Raw genomic sequence first — 16878 nt, 5'->3', positions numbered from 1 at the left:
TGTAAATTACAATGTTGTTACTATGCAGGAGAAATCAACCATATTTTAGACAATAAAGGGAAACACTGAAAAATAGGACATTTTGAATCTATACTGTTCTCAAGATCATGGAATACCAAATGGAAGTAGAAAAGTTTATAGATAGCCTTCTAGCGTGAGATAGTATGTGGAGTGTCAGTTTCATTGCATAAGAAAAGGGCCTTATGCAAGTGTACACCTCCCACCAATAGTCCCCCTTTCATAGGTCTGAATTAACCTGCTCCCCACCCCCTTTTTGTTCCACAGACAAAATAATATGTAGGAAATGTTTTCCTCACTTATTCAAGGGGAAGATCCCCACAGTACATAGGAAAATAATTGTGCTAATGAGGGGCATGTCTAGCTGCCAGTAAGCTGCTCTAACTCATGGTGCTTTATATAAAGTGCCATGAGTTAGAGTGCCTCCCCCTGCTCTACCCCCAACCCAACAGACATTGCCCGGTTGGATTGGGAGGGTGGGGATCAAGAAGCCACCCCTCCTCCCCATCCCTGCCTCTATCCCACCCTCCAACAGTCTGGTGCTGTCTGTAAGAAGGGAAGGGAGGGAGAGCAAGCTGAGGACTAGGGTTTGCCCAGCCTGAGTTGGGGGGAGGGGGAGCTGAGAGTTAGGCGAGTTCCAATTCACACCCCGCCCCCAAGCTTCAGTTGGACAAACCCCAGGCCACAGCTCACTCCCCTTCCCCTCTCCCCCTTTCCTTCTTGAAAACAGCCCTGGGGATGGGGATGGACTACATCTGCCCAGAGCTGATCACATAGCTAGCACTGGTAGGCAGATGCTGGGTGTATATATTTTTCCTGTTCCGAGAAGCAGCACCATGTTATATCTACACCATGGTTTCCAATCCTTTTTGTCCTACCCGGCAGGATGCCTTCAGCCAAGGAAGCACAAGGAAGAGCCCTATCTAGTATAATAGTGGGGATGATTTGCCTCTTAAACATTGTAACTGCAGAACTATAGTCTTCACTGAACACGTATCTTCAGTAAAGAAACTAATCTCTTGCTTTTTCTGTGGAAGATTTCTCCTTCTTTTCACATTTGAAAACATTCAAAAGATCCTTTTCTTTTCATATAAGAATAAAAACAACATCAAAACCTTGATTTATAGTTTTTCCACTAAACATAATGATTTCGGGCCAGCTGTGGCTTATATTTTGAGAAGGTTCTGGGTTTTTTGGTGTTGCAAGCTAAAAATGCTCCAACTGCTGATAAGTAAAATGAGCAAAGATAAGTTGGCAGTACTCAAAATTATGCAGCAGATGGGTAGAGGCAGTCCCCAGAGAAGACAGAGGAAGTACATGTGTTAGCTGTTTGTTCAATCGCACCTTGTTACAGATGGGATAAACTTCTGTAGCTGCAAGGTGGTATCACAGATTGGAACTTCAGGAGTTGGGATTTTTATGAGACAATGAAGTAGGTAGAATTTTAAAATATAAAGATGAATTATATGGATGGTTGGTGCAGGCCAGTTAATAAGTACTTTGTGGTTAATCCTGTAAAAAAGCATCTTAGTGTTTATAGTTGTCAAGATAGAAGGTGCATGCTTTCTTTTACATGATTTAGGCAGTTTCACTGTCTTGCAATGGACATTTTCACACTTTTTCACAGCTAGCAAAGGGATTAGAAATCCAACCATGTGATTTTTTTGGGATAAACCAATCTTTCAGCAGCCTTGAAAACTGTACCACTGATGGTTAGAGATTTTTCTAGAAGTGGTTAGCTATCTGAAGTCTGGAAAAAAGTAGGGCAGGCTGGCACTGTGTACACACATATTAACTTTCTGACAGCTAAAGCGGCTTAACTTTTTTTAACCCAATTTAGCTGTCAGGGAGTACACACATGTGGAGCAGAGTTGGCTTAAATGCAGTGCAAGGTACTACATCTCTGAGGTATATTATATTAGCTCATGAGATGGCTGCCACTATGTCAAGAAGCTATACGTATGTATGCTCTGATGTGACTTAAGTTGACTTAGTTAAGTTGCCTTTATCTTACATTGGCTTAGTATGTGTGTCATCATCAGCTATCCCTCGAAACGAGGATGATGTCTGCCAAGGAATGGATTACTGGTGAGTTTTAAAGTAGCTGAGGAGTCCAATCTGTGCTCTGCAAGTTTTTCCACAGACATGACAAGTGGTGCCTTGCGGGGGGAGAAGGGGGGGAGCACAACTGTTGGCCAGGATGTTGTGCATGTTTCCTTCCTCCCGTGCCTCCTCAGCCCCTGCCACCACGGAGCTCCCAGTCCCCACTCCATGATTGGAGAGTGGGAGCTGGGAGGTCCTTCTCTCCCAACCTGAGCTCCATGGTTGTGGGGCTTGGGCTGGGAGAGAAGGATCTTCCAGGGCCGGCCCCACAAATGAGGAGCTGGTGCTGGGAGATAAGGATCTCCCAGTGCCCCACTTCCTGATTGCAATGGTGAAGTGGGGGCTGGAAGATAAGGATTTTGCAGCCTCTGCTCCTCAGTCATGATCTTGGAGCTGAGGGCTTGGAGCTCCCTGCTGTTGGGGCAGGGAGACAGTCCCTGCCCAGGCTCTGGTGGCAGAACCCACCCGAGCAACTCCCAGGGACAGGGGGCAATCTCTTGCCCCTTGCTGGCTGGCTGACTAGGAGCAGATTTGCTCCCAGTCAGGCTTCTACACAAGCACTACTGTGCAGTAACTAATAACAAGTGAATTTACTATTTGCATTTGCAAGTAAGAAATTTCCTTATGATTAGAACAGTTTACTGTGCAGTAAGCATGTGCACTTGTAGGAACACATGCTTACTGCATGGTAAACTGCTCTACTGTGCAGTTAAGCATCTCATATAGATGCACCCATCATTGCTTTTAAGTTGAGAGGTAGCCTAAATAAGAATACGCAATAAGAATACCCAATAAGACTTTTCATTTTTCAGGATACATAGTTGAATGAGTAGGGCCAGCCTTAAAAACAACTGGAATAAATGAAAGATGAAGGCTACATTCTGTAGGGTACTCATGAATGTATGGAGGAACTATGACCACAGCCATAGGAACTGTTATAATAGGTCTACAACCATACTATCTTGGTTTATAACTTACAAGACAGACAACTTAATGTATTATTTATAATATTGCTCCCTGGTATTCTAGCCCTATTTCTAAAATCAAATTGCTTCTTACACCTCTGTGAATAATATATACTGAGTATGTTAGATTGTTCTCTTACACAGTAGGAACAGAAATAGCCACTCACCTTTAGCTGCACAATATCAGCAGTTTGCCATATGGTATCCCATCAGTATACCATAGAATTCTATTATAATCATTAAAACAGTTCCTGTGCCTTTATCACAAGAATAGCCATGAACTTGAAGAAAGTGCTGCAAATGTGAATCTTATGGGGGAAATGTAAGGATCTGTTTTGTGGATAAGTTTGCTGAGATAGGATTATGTAGTTGCAAAAACTTAAAAAACAAACAAAAAGACAGAAAAAACTTCTGCCTCTCTCATATCATTTCTATGCCTGGCAAGTTTTTTCTCCGTCTCCCTTTATGCTACAATGGCCCAGAAAGCATTTTCAGGTGAGTTACAATGAAAGGCCCAGAAAGCATTTTCAGGTGAATTACAATGAAAGGCCTTGTGGACTGAAAATATGTGAGGATATACTCTATAATAGCCTGATTATTGCTTTCTGTCCTTAACAGAGCAAGGATCTTGATAAAAAAGGAGTGCTTTTTAATGTTCCTGACTAGGAACTCTTTCGTTATATGCAGACAAATAGCTATCATGCTACCAATAATCCTCAACCACTACCAGTTCAGATTCTGTGGCTACATCTACATGAGATACTGACTGAGCAGTCATTACTGTGCGGTCAGTTAGTACTTGTATGAACTAGTACTAAGCGACTGCACATTAACCTGTGTTACTGCACAGTAGTGCCAACGAACAGCTTTTGTGACACGGACTGCGTAGTAGCCCACAACTACTGCACAGTAGCATCGCGTCATAGTTTCTAACACATGATGCTACTGCACAGTAGTCTCGGGCTACTGTGCAGTCAACGTCTCATGTAGATGTGGCCTGTTGGTATTTTTTCAATAAACTCTTCCTCGGAGCCTGCTTTAGGGAAAATGGAGCCCTGGGGGAACTTGTAGTTTGCTGCCACCCCGCACATCTGACTGACCTCAGTACCCACCTCCCTGTGTTGCCACTGGACTTTAATATTCAGCATTGTTAGTAAGTTCAAGTGACCTTATTGCTTATGTATAAAAATTCAAAATGTTTTCAACTGAGGTGATTGAAGGAATCCAGTTTGAAAATGTACCTGTATTTCCTTTAAATTCAGTTTTAGATTAAAATGAAAACTATAAACCATTTTTCTTCCATAATCTGGTTTTAGTAACACTTTGTAATATCCAAAAAATGGTTTCTAATTTTTTTGAAGACTAGCTGAAAAACAGCTTTTCTTTTAAATGTTACTGTTTGACAAGAAATTATTTTTTGGAGAAAAAGCGTTGACTAGATCTAATTTGTAAAGATTCTTGGCCCAATTCTTGATTAAACAGGCTGATACCATCAGCCACAGGGACTGAGAACATGGTTCTGATACTTCATGTTTAGCTCCTTGCATTTGTGGGGCAGCCTTCTTTGTTGGATAATTCTTCTGTCTCTCTGGGTTTTAGGGGTGTTATTTGATGTAGCCATTCTCACTACCCTTACCATTTATCTCAGTCTTTGTTAAAGGTTATTATCTATCCCAAGCATGAGATTCACATTTATTACAAAATGAAATATTTGGGTGATGACTTCACATACACAGCTAACATCATATTTGTATTTCCTCCTCATGTGTGATTTAATTGGTTTCTGACTGTTCTTTATACGGTAGGTCTCACTTAATTTTTGAGGGGTGTAGGTATCAATAATTGCTACCTTACACTAGCATTTACATAGTATTATCCTGATAATTTGGTTTCATTGGTTGCATCAGTGAATTCTTCTAATAGCAGCAGCAGAGATTTTTACTACAGTAGTCTGCAGAACAATGCATTGCTTTTTTTTTTCCTGTTGCATTTTATTTTTCACTTAATTCCTCTTTCTTGAGAACAAGGATAATTTAGAATGGTCTTGGTAGATGAAGGATGAAATCTGTTGTTATCTTGCCTGATAAGAAAGCTATTAGTTGCAAAAAAGAAAAGAAAATATCTGACTCTATTAAACATAATAATACCTTGTCATTATTAGTTGCTTTGGTCCAGAAATTAGTATTTAAATATATTTTCATCTTAGCACTATTTTAACTTTCAACCACAACTGTAACTCCAAAGACTTTGTCATGTTGCTGACTGCATATCAGATCAAAACCCTGTGAAGCTCCACTGGGCATCCTGGGTTCAGAGGGAGAGTGGGTACAAAAGCTTGTAATGCATCTCAGCCACAGCATCAGATCCAGTTTTCAAGACTGTAGGAATAAATATGCAAGTACATCGTATAAAATCCTAAATCCTTATAATTTGTTTTGCAAGGGCAAGGGTTACTTTCTTGACTTTTTACAGGAATGTATACATTCTATTATAAGCACCATTTATCCATGAAATTCATCCTGGCATTAAGATTTGAGGGACAGGTCTTCAGTTGTTGTTATAGCTAAACATGTTATAGCTGCATTGATTTTAGCGGCAGTATGCCATTTTATGCCGGGTGAGGATCTGCCCTCTCATACTCTTTGATGCAGGCTTCCTAGCCTCAGATAATTATGTCCTCTATATACCATATTTACTCAAATATAAGATGAGGTTTTTTTCCCCATCAATCAGCATGGGAAAAGCCCTTCATCTTATATTAGAAATCAGCCCCTTATCTTACATTAACATACCAGAAATCTCTCCCCCCCTAAATACATTGTTTTTAATAAAATTGCTCCTGGAAGCAGCATGTGCTCAATCATAACAACCAAATATGAAGTCCTGGAGATACTGCAATACCAGGCCAGCACTGGAAGAGGCCAGAACAAGCACTGACACCCTCCCCAGTGCCAAAAATGCTGGTGGTCTACCACAAGGGCAGGTTAGTGCAGACAATCTAAATAAAACATTGCACCCACTCTGCAGTCCCCCTCAGTGCCAACTCTTATTTTTCAAGTCATGGTAAACCACTGCATCAAATATATTTTGACTTCATCTTCACTCCCACAGTTCAGCAGTGCCTTTCTTTCTTTCCTGTTTCCAATTATTCTTGTTTTTTCACCAGCCTTAAATGCTTGGAAAACAGCACCAAACTTCTATATAGATGAGCGGCTTTGTCACCCCCTCTGTCATCCCATCTCACGTGATTAGTGTGGCTCCACTGGGTTGAAGCCAGACAAGGCAGCCCCACACATCATCTGCACATAAATTTTGGAGTGTCCCAGGACTGGTGACAAGAACACCTAGTTCCAGTCATGAGTGAAGGGCTAATTCATACATGGGTCCTTTGTGGGGGGGTATCTGGAGTACACACGCATACTGAGCAGTGCTGGGCTGTGGAGCCAGTATGGCCTGAAATGCTGTTGACTTTGTTAGGGCCCAGCCCAATGAACTACATGTTAAATCATAAGCCTTTTGGGTTTGTAGTATTATCAAGCACTGTTTGTACTATATATAAGGAGGTACAAAAGTGTTGCTCAAAATTGTATTTATAGAGTACCTGTGCTGAAACTTGCAGAAGTATGCAAGAAATTAAAATGCACTAATTCTGAATTAACTAAGTCTGTAGTAATTGCATATATGCGAATTACTCTGGGCACGTTTATTTCAAAGTCAGGGTTTTTGGCTCTTAGTGTTTCAAATTGTGAAAAGTGGAGGGGGGGAAAGCAGGAAGCTGCTGTGGGTCTGGGTCATGGGCAGAGTCAGACCCACAGCAGCCTTCTACCCCCTCTCTGCTTGCCCTCTATAGCTTCTGCCTCCCCTACTGCCTCTTTCCCCTCTTACTGTTGCAGGTAGTTCACATGTGCTTGGGGAGGAAATAGAGCCTGAGCAGTGTCTGACCATAAGACAGTGGTGGAATAGGCAGAGACCGTGGGGGCAGGAAGACTGCAGGGGGAAAAGTAGGAGGGGCAGAGGGCAAGGGGACTGCCTGACCCCTCCCCGCCCCACTTCCTCCTGCCACTATTTTCCTTGCTGTAGCTGTGGGAGGGAGACGCATTCAAAACAACCCTCCAATACTTAACTTCTATAACTGGAAAATTATAACAAATTTACAAATGTTCCATATACAGTAAAATCCCTGTTATCTACCATTTTACTAACCAGAATACCTCATAAACTAGAATTTCTGGCATGCTGGCCAGATGTGGGGGGAGGGGAGGGGAGGGAAGAGGGGCAGGGGGAGAGCTCGCATGTGAGGCCCGCCGCCACCACCCACCACCCTACACTGCCACCGCTCTGCGTCTGGCTGAAACGTCCACCCTGTGTTGCTGTCACTCCACCTCTGGCTGCCCACCACCTGCCCTTTTCCCCTCCACCCCCCACTGCTCCGCAGCCAGCTGAAAATAGCTGGATTCAATTAACAGGAATTTTAAGATACCCGGCACCCCCCATTCCCCATGCATGCTGGATAACAAGGGTTTTACTGTACAGAACTTAGTTTTTGGGAGGGTCATCTTATATTCAGGGTTGGCTTAGATTCAAATAAATATGGTATCTGAAGCATGGTGAAGACAGGCGCAGCATATGCATTAGAATATTTCTTTATGTATACAGGAGACCTTAGCCCTTCACGGGGGGATACATTCTAGAGATCCCCATGAATGGGGAAATCCACGAATACTCATAGTATCATAGTACTTAGGGTAAGAAGGGACCTAAACAGATCATCAGGTCCTACCCCAGGCAGGAATGGGTGCTGGGGTCATATCACCCTAGCCAAATATCTGTCCAGCTTCCTCTTGAAGACCCCCAAGGTAGGAGAGAGTCCAGAGCCTGGCAGCCCCAACTGTAAAGTAATGTCTCCTGATGTCCAGCCTGAACCTTCTCTCTAACAATTTGTGGCCGTTATTCCTAGTAACTCCAGGTGGTGCCTGGGGGAACAGAGCCTCCCCCAGTTCCTGCTGGTCCCCCCTGGTGAGTTTGTAAACCATCACCAGATTCCCCCTCAGCCTTCTCTTGTGGAAGTTGAATAGGCTCAGGACCTTTAGCCTCTCTTTGTAGGGCCTGCCCCGCTGCCCCTTGACCATGTGAGTGGCCCTCCTCTGGACCCTCTCAATGCTAGCCACATCCCTCTTGAAGTGAGGCACCCAGAACTGGATGCAGTACTCCAGCTGTGGCCTGACCAATGCCTCATAGAGTGGAAGGATCACCTCCCTGGACCTGCTTGTGATGCATCTGTAGATGCACGACAAGGTGTGGTTATCCTTACTGACCAGTTCCTTGCATTGGTGGCTCATGTTCATCCTGACTCCAAGATCCCTTTCTGCCACTGTGTTAACAAGAAGGGTGTTCTCCAGCCTATAGGTGTGTTCCTGTTTCCTTCTCCCTAGATGCAGTACCTTGTACTTGTCTGCATTGAATTCCATTGTATTCTCATCTGCCCACCCCTGTAATTTGTCTAGATCTAGCTGGATTCTGTCCCTCCCCTCCATCGTGCCCACCTCACCCCACAACTTGGTGTCATCAGTGAATTTGGACAGTGTGCATTCCACACCCACATCCAGATTGCTGATAAAGATGTTGAACAGTACAGGCCCTAGGACCAAGCCCTGGGGTTCTCCACTGCCCACATCCCTCCGGGTCAAAAAGAACCCATACACCACCACTTTCTGGGTGTGACCATCTAGCCAATTTGCCACCCATCTGAATGTGTAGGCATCAGTGGCACAGTCGCCAAGTTTTTTTAAGAGAATGTGGTGGGAAACCATGTCAAAGGCCTTCTTAAAGTCCAGGAAGACAACATCCACCCTGACACCCTCATCCAGGGACTTTGTGACCTGATCATAAAAAGAAACCAGGTTAGTGAGGCAGGACCTGCCCTCAATGAACACAAGTTGGTTGCCCCTGAGCATTGCATCCCCTGCTGGTCCCTTGCAGATGTGCTCCTTGATAATTTTCTCAAAGGTCTTCCCAAGGACTGAGGTAAGACTGACTGGACTATAATTGCTGGGGTCCTCCTTTCTCCCCTTCTTGTAAATGGGGACCACATTGGCCCTCTTCCAATCCTCTGGTACCTGACCAGTGCCCCATGAGCACTCATAGAGCCGTGCCAAGGGCCCTGCTATGACCCCCGCCAATTCCCTCAACACCCTTGGGTGAAGAGCATCTGGACCTACTGATTTAAACATAGCCAGCCCTTCCAAAAGTTCCCTGACCCTAGGCAAGGCGGTGCCTCCTCTGGGTCTGTCCACAGTTCTATTGGGGGAGATGGCCTGGTCCCTGTTCAAGAATATGGCAGCAAAGAATTCGTTAAAGAAGTCAGCTATTTCGTTTGCCGCAATCACCAGATTGCCAAGCCTATCCTGTAGGGGCCCCATGTTACCCGGTGCCTTTGTCTTATTTCCTATGTATTTGAAAAAGACTTTTTATTATCCTTAATTCTGGTCGGTAGCCCTAGCTCCATCTCTGCCTTGGCCTTCCTAACAGCCTCCCTGCAGTCCCGAGCACCGCAGATGTAAAATACTGTACTGTGTTCATGAACGTTGCCTGCCCCCTAGAGCTGGGGGAGCATGGCTGCACTGGTGGTGGCAGGAACCCAGCGGTGGGAGCTAGGTGGCAGTGGCAGGAGCCTGACAATAGCAAGTGTGGAGCTCCCACAGACACCGCCGGCGCTGTAACAAAGTGTCATCATGCTGCACCGCGAATATTCAAAACCGCAAATGTCAACTCCATGAATAGCGAGGGTTTCCTGCAACTCTGACCTGCAGGATTGGCCTCATAGAGAAAGAAAGTGTATGAAAGTATAGGTTGGTGTCTCAGACTGGTAACAGTATCTCTGCCTGTTTCAGATATGTAGTTTATGATGCCATGAATGGAGCAGCACCAGCTGAGCAAGTTGCTCTTGTTTATGCGTATATATAAGGCAGAGGTAACTTCTCTAGTGGTTGCAGACATCAGCAAGGAAGAGATCAGGTGTTAGGTACTAGAGGATGTGGGATGTTGAAAGGTTTTTTTAATGCAATTTTAAGTATTTTGTGGTACAAAGTTAATGAAAACTAAGGAAACGGATGAACCTGGACTGACCCAAAGACAGAAGCTGAACAGTCTAGAGAGAAAGCCAGGAAACTTGTGGGCACGGTTATACTGACACATGCTCTAGAGTTCCAGACAACTCTTCACAGATGATTGCAGATCAAACTGTAGCATCCAAATGTCTGAGGTAAAAAATGTGGCTAGAGTGGGCCAGCTCCTAGTCCACCTACTCAGTGCCTACATGTGATTATATTTCCCTCTGCTTGGATCCCTGACAATCCATTAATGCATCTATGTTTCTAACATGCTGTCATCTCAACCTTAAGCTAAATGACAAGTATCAGTAAGCAAGAGGAGGAGTACCCACCTGCCTTTGGTATTAATACGTTTTTTCAAGGATTTGAGCAGGGTAGAACAGTGTCACACTTTGGCATCTTAGTCCGGCACTTAATAGGTAGAATAGGATCCAGCTCAAAATAAGAAACAAACTGCTTTTTTATTTGTTTTTTAAACCTCAACAATAACAATCCTAATATTGTTTGCTTTAACTTCATGTACTAATGACTCTTTTTCCCCCAAGATGCACAGAAACTGCAGCATCTTGCTCTATTGCAAGCATCAGCTTTCCCAACACTTGATGTCTCCAGGTGCCTAAGGTTTACTCCAAATCCACTAATCATTTTTCATTTCTAGACACAGAAGTATTCTGACCTGGAGAAGGAAAGAGAAGAACGGTCACCACTGCAGGAAGGGAGAGACCCTCTGTCCAAACTTATAAAATCGCATGAGGGGTGCTCAGTATCAGAGCTGCTGAAATCACTGCTCCATAGTGTCATGATGCATCCACCCCTCATTGATCTCTCTCACAGAGCATGGCTGCATGACTGACTGCATGTTTTCCATCCTGCAGTGTCCTGTGTTTCACTATCATCTTGTGTCACATAGGGAAGAGGGAGCTCTGACTTCCTTCACTGTCCTTCTGGGTAAGAGAGAAAGGCAGTGCAGTAAAAACCACAGCATCTAAGCAACTGCTGGAAACCATCATACCGTCTCTTGGTAAATGGGAGCCCTTGTCACTTTGCAGGTCCCATGCAGCTTCACTTTAAAGAAATAAAATTTGAGACAAAAGCATATCTGATTTTAATTTTCTTTTGTTACATTTTTTCTTACTTTTTCCTAGACACCGCCCGATGGTATTACCTGTATCAGAGAGGTAAAATTTAAACCAATTTGACTGTCTTAGTCACCTGTCTTTAAAAGGAAGAGGTTTCCTAAGTAAGGAAATGTACAAATTGACTAGCTTTGGTCCCTTTTCCATGTTTGTAGCCAATAAGTCAAAAGGTGGTTGAAAATTACCAAGCTCCCAGGGTAATTTTTGAAATTGGAGAACGAGTGAGCAACATATGTCTAGGTAAGCAGTGCCCTGTTTTGAAATGTGTGTAGTCCCAATTTTGCAGTCTTTCTGTATGCTTTCTGGAGGCAATGGTTTAATACAAAATGGGCTCTGCAGAGTTTGCTGGAGTTTATGAGCTCATTTACTTGCTTCATGAAGTTTAGTTTAGTATGACTGGAAACCCACCAGATTTGTTCAGAGTATATCAGTTCCTTAACTCCTTTTATCCAGCCTTATTTCCACTTTGGAGTGTGTTCTGTGAAAACATCAGAAGGTTGCTCCTGACCCGGAAGAGCATTTTCAGCAACCCTTTGCCAGCAAAGCAACCACAAAAGGCAATAATTTTCCATATACTATACTTCTAACAAAGAAAAAGAAATCTTGGAAAATATAACCCTGTGTTCCACTTAATTCATATGATGGAGAGATAAGAATATATATGGAAGGCAGAGGAGAGCCCAGAGTCCTGATCTGAGGCCTATTCTGGGTCAACTGGAGTGCACACATTGACCTGTTTTGAGAATACGTATTTGAATTATTCTCCTACATATAAAACGTGAAATGTAGAAAAACAAAATGTAATTATTTAAAAATAAAATAAGAATTTGCATGGACCATTGCTGGTCCTAGCCAAGCCATCCCAAAACTGTCCGTATTTGTATGATTGATGCCACTGCATATTTTAATACATACCGAGTGCATCTACACATTGCCCTACGGCAACAATGTTACTGCTCCGTGCTTTAGTGCTTCTTTCTGGAACTACTAAAGCATGGCGCAATACTGTGCTGTACATGTGGCACATGGGTATGTTTAGCAGCTACTTCGCTGTGCTATAATGAAGGAGTGCACCGGTACAGCAAAGTACCTGCTGGTCATGTGTACATACCCACATGTGCTATGTCACTGAAGTGCATTGCTATGGCCATGTAGCGTCACGTGTAGATGCGTCCATTGGCAATATAGCATCACGTGTAGACACGCCTGTTACTGCACCATCCTGGTGGCACAGTTATTTTTAGCAGCTATGTTGCCACAGCAATGCACTATAACAAAGTAGCTCATCAGTACAGTGATGTAGCATCAGCATCACGGTTTGTGCCCGCTGATGTTACATTGCCATAGTGCATCGACACAGCAACGCAGTGTCTTATGTAGAACCACCCCCCTTTCCCTGCAGCTGGTTTTAATCAAGGGTTTTACAGGCATCAGCCTTGCTGAGCTTAGCTCTATGTATAATTAAATAAAATATTTCTCATTTAGTGAAGGAAATAGAACTAAAATGATCTTTAATGATTCTAGAAAAATGGATGGGTATGGGAGGATGTTATAGCCAACATAGAAATAAAAAAGAAATAGTATCTGTGATATGAAAATTGATCTCGCCAACCAGGCAATAATACTATTAATTTATTTATTAAGTATTAAAATACAGTTCAGCTTTAAGTAAATGTGTTTAAGAATTTGATATTTCAATAAGTACTCAGTATACTTTTTTAAAATATAATTTGCAAGGATGAAATTCAACTTTATTTTTCCAGGCTGTGTAGATACATGGATGTATCATTCTGTCACGGCGGGGTCCTTCAGGAGGGCCGTGATCTCCTCAAGGCCCTCTCTCCGCTCTAATTCGGCCCAAGGGCACCCTCCATTCTCGCCCGCCACGTCTTTGCTCTTAAGGTAAATGTAATAGGGAGGCTGCCTTGCGTCTCCTCGGGCACGTAAACTCCTGGACCCCTCGTAGGTCTCCCCGTCCGATGGGTGCTACTCAAGCACCCTAGACTTGTGGGCTATGCGTGGCTCCTACCACCCCTACTACCACGCCCCAAGCCTCGCCGATTTACCTGACGTTGGTGTGTCCTTCTCTATATAGTCTGCCCCCTCTCTGGGGTCTTCTCTCACAAGGCGCTCCCCTCTTCGGGGCTCGCCGTGCCCTCCTTGGGCTTCCTAAAATGCTGCCCCCCTTCTCTGGGGCCTCTTCTACAAGTGTTGTCCCACGCAGGGACCTTTGTCCACCTTGGGACTCTTATCTCGAGCCTCCGGTCTTTCAGGCCCACCGCGCTGCTTCCCCTTCTTGCAGGACGCTGTGCTGCTATCCCCTTTCCTTGGGGACCACCGCAGCACCCTGTCCTTCTCTGGGGCGCTGTGCTGCTAACCCTTTCTGTCTGGGTCCACCGCAGCACCCTGCCCCTGTCCTGGGTTTTTCCCTGCAGCGCTAGCCGATTACCGGGCTCGCTACGCCCATCCTGGGCTTCTCAATCTGGCCCCTCTTGGGCCTCTCATATATTGCCCCGCTCGGGCTCCTGCCATATTGCCCCGCTCCGGCTCCTTGTGCCCGCCTTGGGCTTCCTAGTAGTGCCGCCCCCTCTTTGGGGCTCACTGTGCCCACGCTGGGCTCCCTAATAAAATCGTCCCTCTCTCTGGGACCTGTTGTGCCCACACTGGGCTTCTTCACAGTGTGCTCCCCCTTCTTGGGGCTCGCCACACCCGTCGTGGGCTTCCTAGCAGTGCCCCCTCCTGGGGCTCGTTGTGCCCACGCTGGGCCTTCTCAAAACACCCCTCTCAGGGTTGGGGTCTATGCACCCTGCACACAATCTGTGGTCTCAGTTCCCCGCCCGCAACCCACTGGTTGCACTCAATTGCACCTCCACTGGCGCGCAAGCTGCGCCTCCACTGGCGCTAGGGCACCCCGCCCCTATGGGGTCCCTATGAGGCCTCCTCCAACCCCTACAGCCTCACCCAAGCCTCCGGTCTTTTAAATAACAACGCCAAAGCCAAACCACAAGCCCCTAGGCTGTAACTCAAATTGAAGCCGCCTGGCTATAACTTAACATTACGGCTCAAGCCTCCTGAGCTGCCTTCTGTAACTCCGTTTGAGCAGTACTTGCGGTTCTCCCTGCTTCTAGGGTCATGGCTGAGAGCTCCTGCCTCTCTGGCTGCTGGCAGAGAACTCCCAGCCTGGCCTTGGCTCTAGGCTTTATAGGAGCCAGGCCCTGCCCCTTCTGGTCAGCTGCTTCCTATTAGTTGCCCTGGCAACCCCCAGCTGTGCTCCTTCTGTTCCGCCAGGGCTCTCTCTCCCTGGCAGTTTCTCCCCTCTAGGAGCGGGGCAGCGAGGTGCGCCGCGACACATTCCAACTCGCCTTTAAACCTTCTCAGCCTGGAAAATACCGTGGTCTGTTGACTTTACTGAGAGCAAAACCAGTTTTGCCATTATCTAATCCCTCAAGCACACCTAATTATAAGTGTCTGAAGAATCATCTCTTTCAAAAACTAATGCCAAGTTCTCCCTTATTACTGGGCTTACTACTGTTAAGATTCTGTTAAGAGCCTTAATTTCAATGAGGTCACAGGCATTAATAAACTTTGGTGGCTAGTATGAATGGTAGTATATGGGGCTCTTAATCTGAAGGTTCTTTACAGAAGAAGGTATAACTATCTTCATTTTACTGGGCAGTGGGAGGGGGAATAAACTGAAATGAGCTGACCAAGATCATATACGTAGGTGGTTGGTAAAGGTGGAAATAAAACTCCTAGTTCCCTGTCTAGTAATTTATGAACCGAACCTTGCCTAATGAATAGGCTCAAGTTCTAAATTACTTTCCTTGAAACGTGCATAAACTTATTTTTCCCAATAGACAAAATATATCTTTGTTTCCAAATAGAATTCAGGTCTAGAAATGCTAGCCAGGTTCCTGTCTTGGTATTAATTTCAAGCCAGATATGTACTAGAGTTAATTTCTTTCTTGAAGTCCTTCTTCCCAAATTATAGCAAATCCTTTTTTAATAAAAGTAGGATGCACTGGTAATTCTCACCTATAATTTAAAATCTTTCGCTCTAGTTATAAAATTATCCAGTCCATCTAATATTTGTCAGGTTTACAATTAATGGTGGGCAGTGTAGCTATATTTTATAGCTTTAATTTTTGTTACAAGAAAAATGTATTTTTATAAGATAAATATTATAAAGAACTGCAAAACTACTTTGTCTAGTGCTGAAATTGCTATCCTTGGAACATAGACTGTGTAAGTAAAAGGATGCTTTCTGTTGTAACCTAGTCATGAAAAGGTATAAGAACCGTACCAAGCTCAAGACTTCCTTTCTTTCCCCACCCCTCAAGGATAAGACCCATCTATCTTGCAGGAAATATACCCATAATATTAAATATTATCAAGAGACTTACTTTATGTATAGTTCTATATGATGGTAATAAATGTGGCAATGACTAGTTGATCATTATACTGTCCAAAAGACAAGCTGATCAATAGATGTGATTAGACTAATCACTATCTGTATCATGTCTACAATATAATATCTACTAAGCTTTTATAAACTTGCTACAAACATAACCTTAAAAAATAATCGCTTATGATATTACAATTTAGTTTTATCAGAGTAAATTCATTCAGCCAGCCCTGATCCAGTGTTTCAAAGAAAGATAGCCTATTCTGGGTGCATCTACATGTGCAATTAGTGCTATATGGGTTTACTGTGCAGTAAACCTGCCTTGGGCAAGCATTTACATGTGCAGCCACTTGAGAGCAGATTTTCTCCTCATGGCACTAGCCTGCTCCCAGCCTCCTCTAGCCCTTGTGCCACCCACCCTGCAGCATCCAGGGGGAGCTGGAGGTTCTGGCCACATCTGCCTGGGGCCAGTGACCCTCTTTAAAAGCCACCCCCACGGGGTGCTCCCTGGCCACCTATGTTTCTGTCTCAAATCAGTCTGCAGCATGCTGGCACAGCCCTCTATAACTCTGTTGCCAGAGCCTGTGCCCACTGTGTGATGGCTGCTCTACCCCCAGGCCCCAGGAGCAACAAGCTGTGCCCCAGGCTGGCGCTTGCCACCCTGCTTGCCACTGTGCTCACTGTGCTTCACCACAACAGTGATCATCACCTGGCCCAAGTCAGTCTTGGCCTTGCCTGCTCCCCCATACTGTGCAGCCATGTAGCCAGACTCATCGTGGTATCTAAGGCTCCCTGCTACTGCCCTGCTTCTGACCAGCTATTGGGATGCCACCTAGACCCCAGCAGGGATGCCAATGATGCACACATGGATGCTGCCACCGGTGTCATCCATAAGCCCCTGGAGCTCCAGCCCTGCCACCTGTGGGTCCACCTGGTCAGTCAGGTGTGGTGGCTGCACATTGTCCAGAGCACCTCAGATGATGAGCAGTGGCTAGAGTCCCTTCAGATGACCCAGACCACCTTCCAGGAGCTCTTCAACCACCTGTGCCCACACCTGGAGTGGCAGGCCACCACCATGCAGCTGCCTCTCCCTGAGGAGACCTGGCTGGCAATTACCCTGCTCAAGATGGCCACACCCGCCA

General features: G+C 44.9%; 1 protein-coding gene across 3 annotated transcripts in view; it reads left to right on the top strand.

Annotated features, from left to right (window-relative positions):
- KCNIP1 (potassium voltage-gated channel interacting protein 1) overlaps window positions 1-16878 on the top strand; it is a 135319-nt gene that overhangs the window by 66546 nt on the left and 51895 nt on the right. The window contains exon 1 of one of the 3 annotated variants that reach the window (XM_006269700.4): window positions 11352-11373. The exons of the other annotated variants lie outside the window; for them this stretch is intronic. The gene's annotated coding sequence lies outside the window, so the exon portion shown is untranslated. Of the gene's footprint in view, window positions 1-11351; window positions 11374-16878 lie in introns of those variants that run through there. 3 annotated transcript variants of the gene reach the window in all.

The sequence above is a fragment of the Alligator mississippiensis genome, chromosome 9, assembly GCF_030867095.1.
Source record: "Alligator mississippiensis isolate rAllMis1 chromosome 9, rAllMis1, whole genome shotgun sequence".
NCBI lineage: Eukaryota > Metazoa > Chordata > Crocodylia > Alligatoridae > Alligator > Alligator mississippiensis.
The sequence above is the reverse complement of the archived record's forward strand: the minus strand, read 5'-3'. Positions and strand labels throughout refer to the sequence as shown.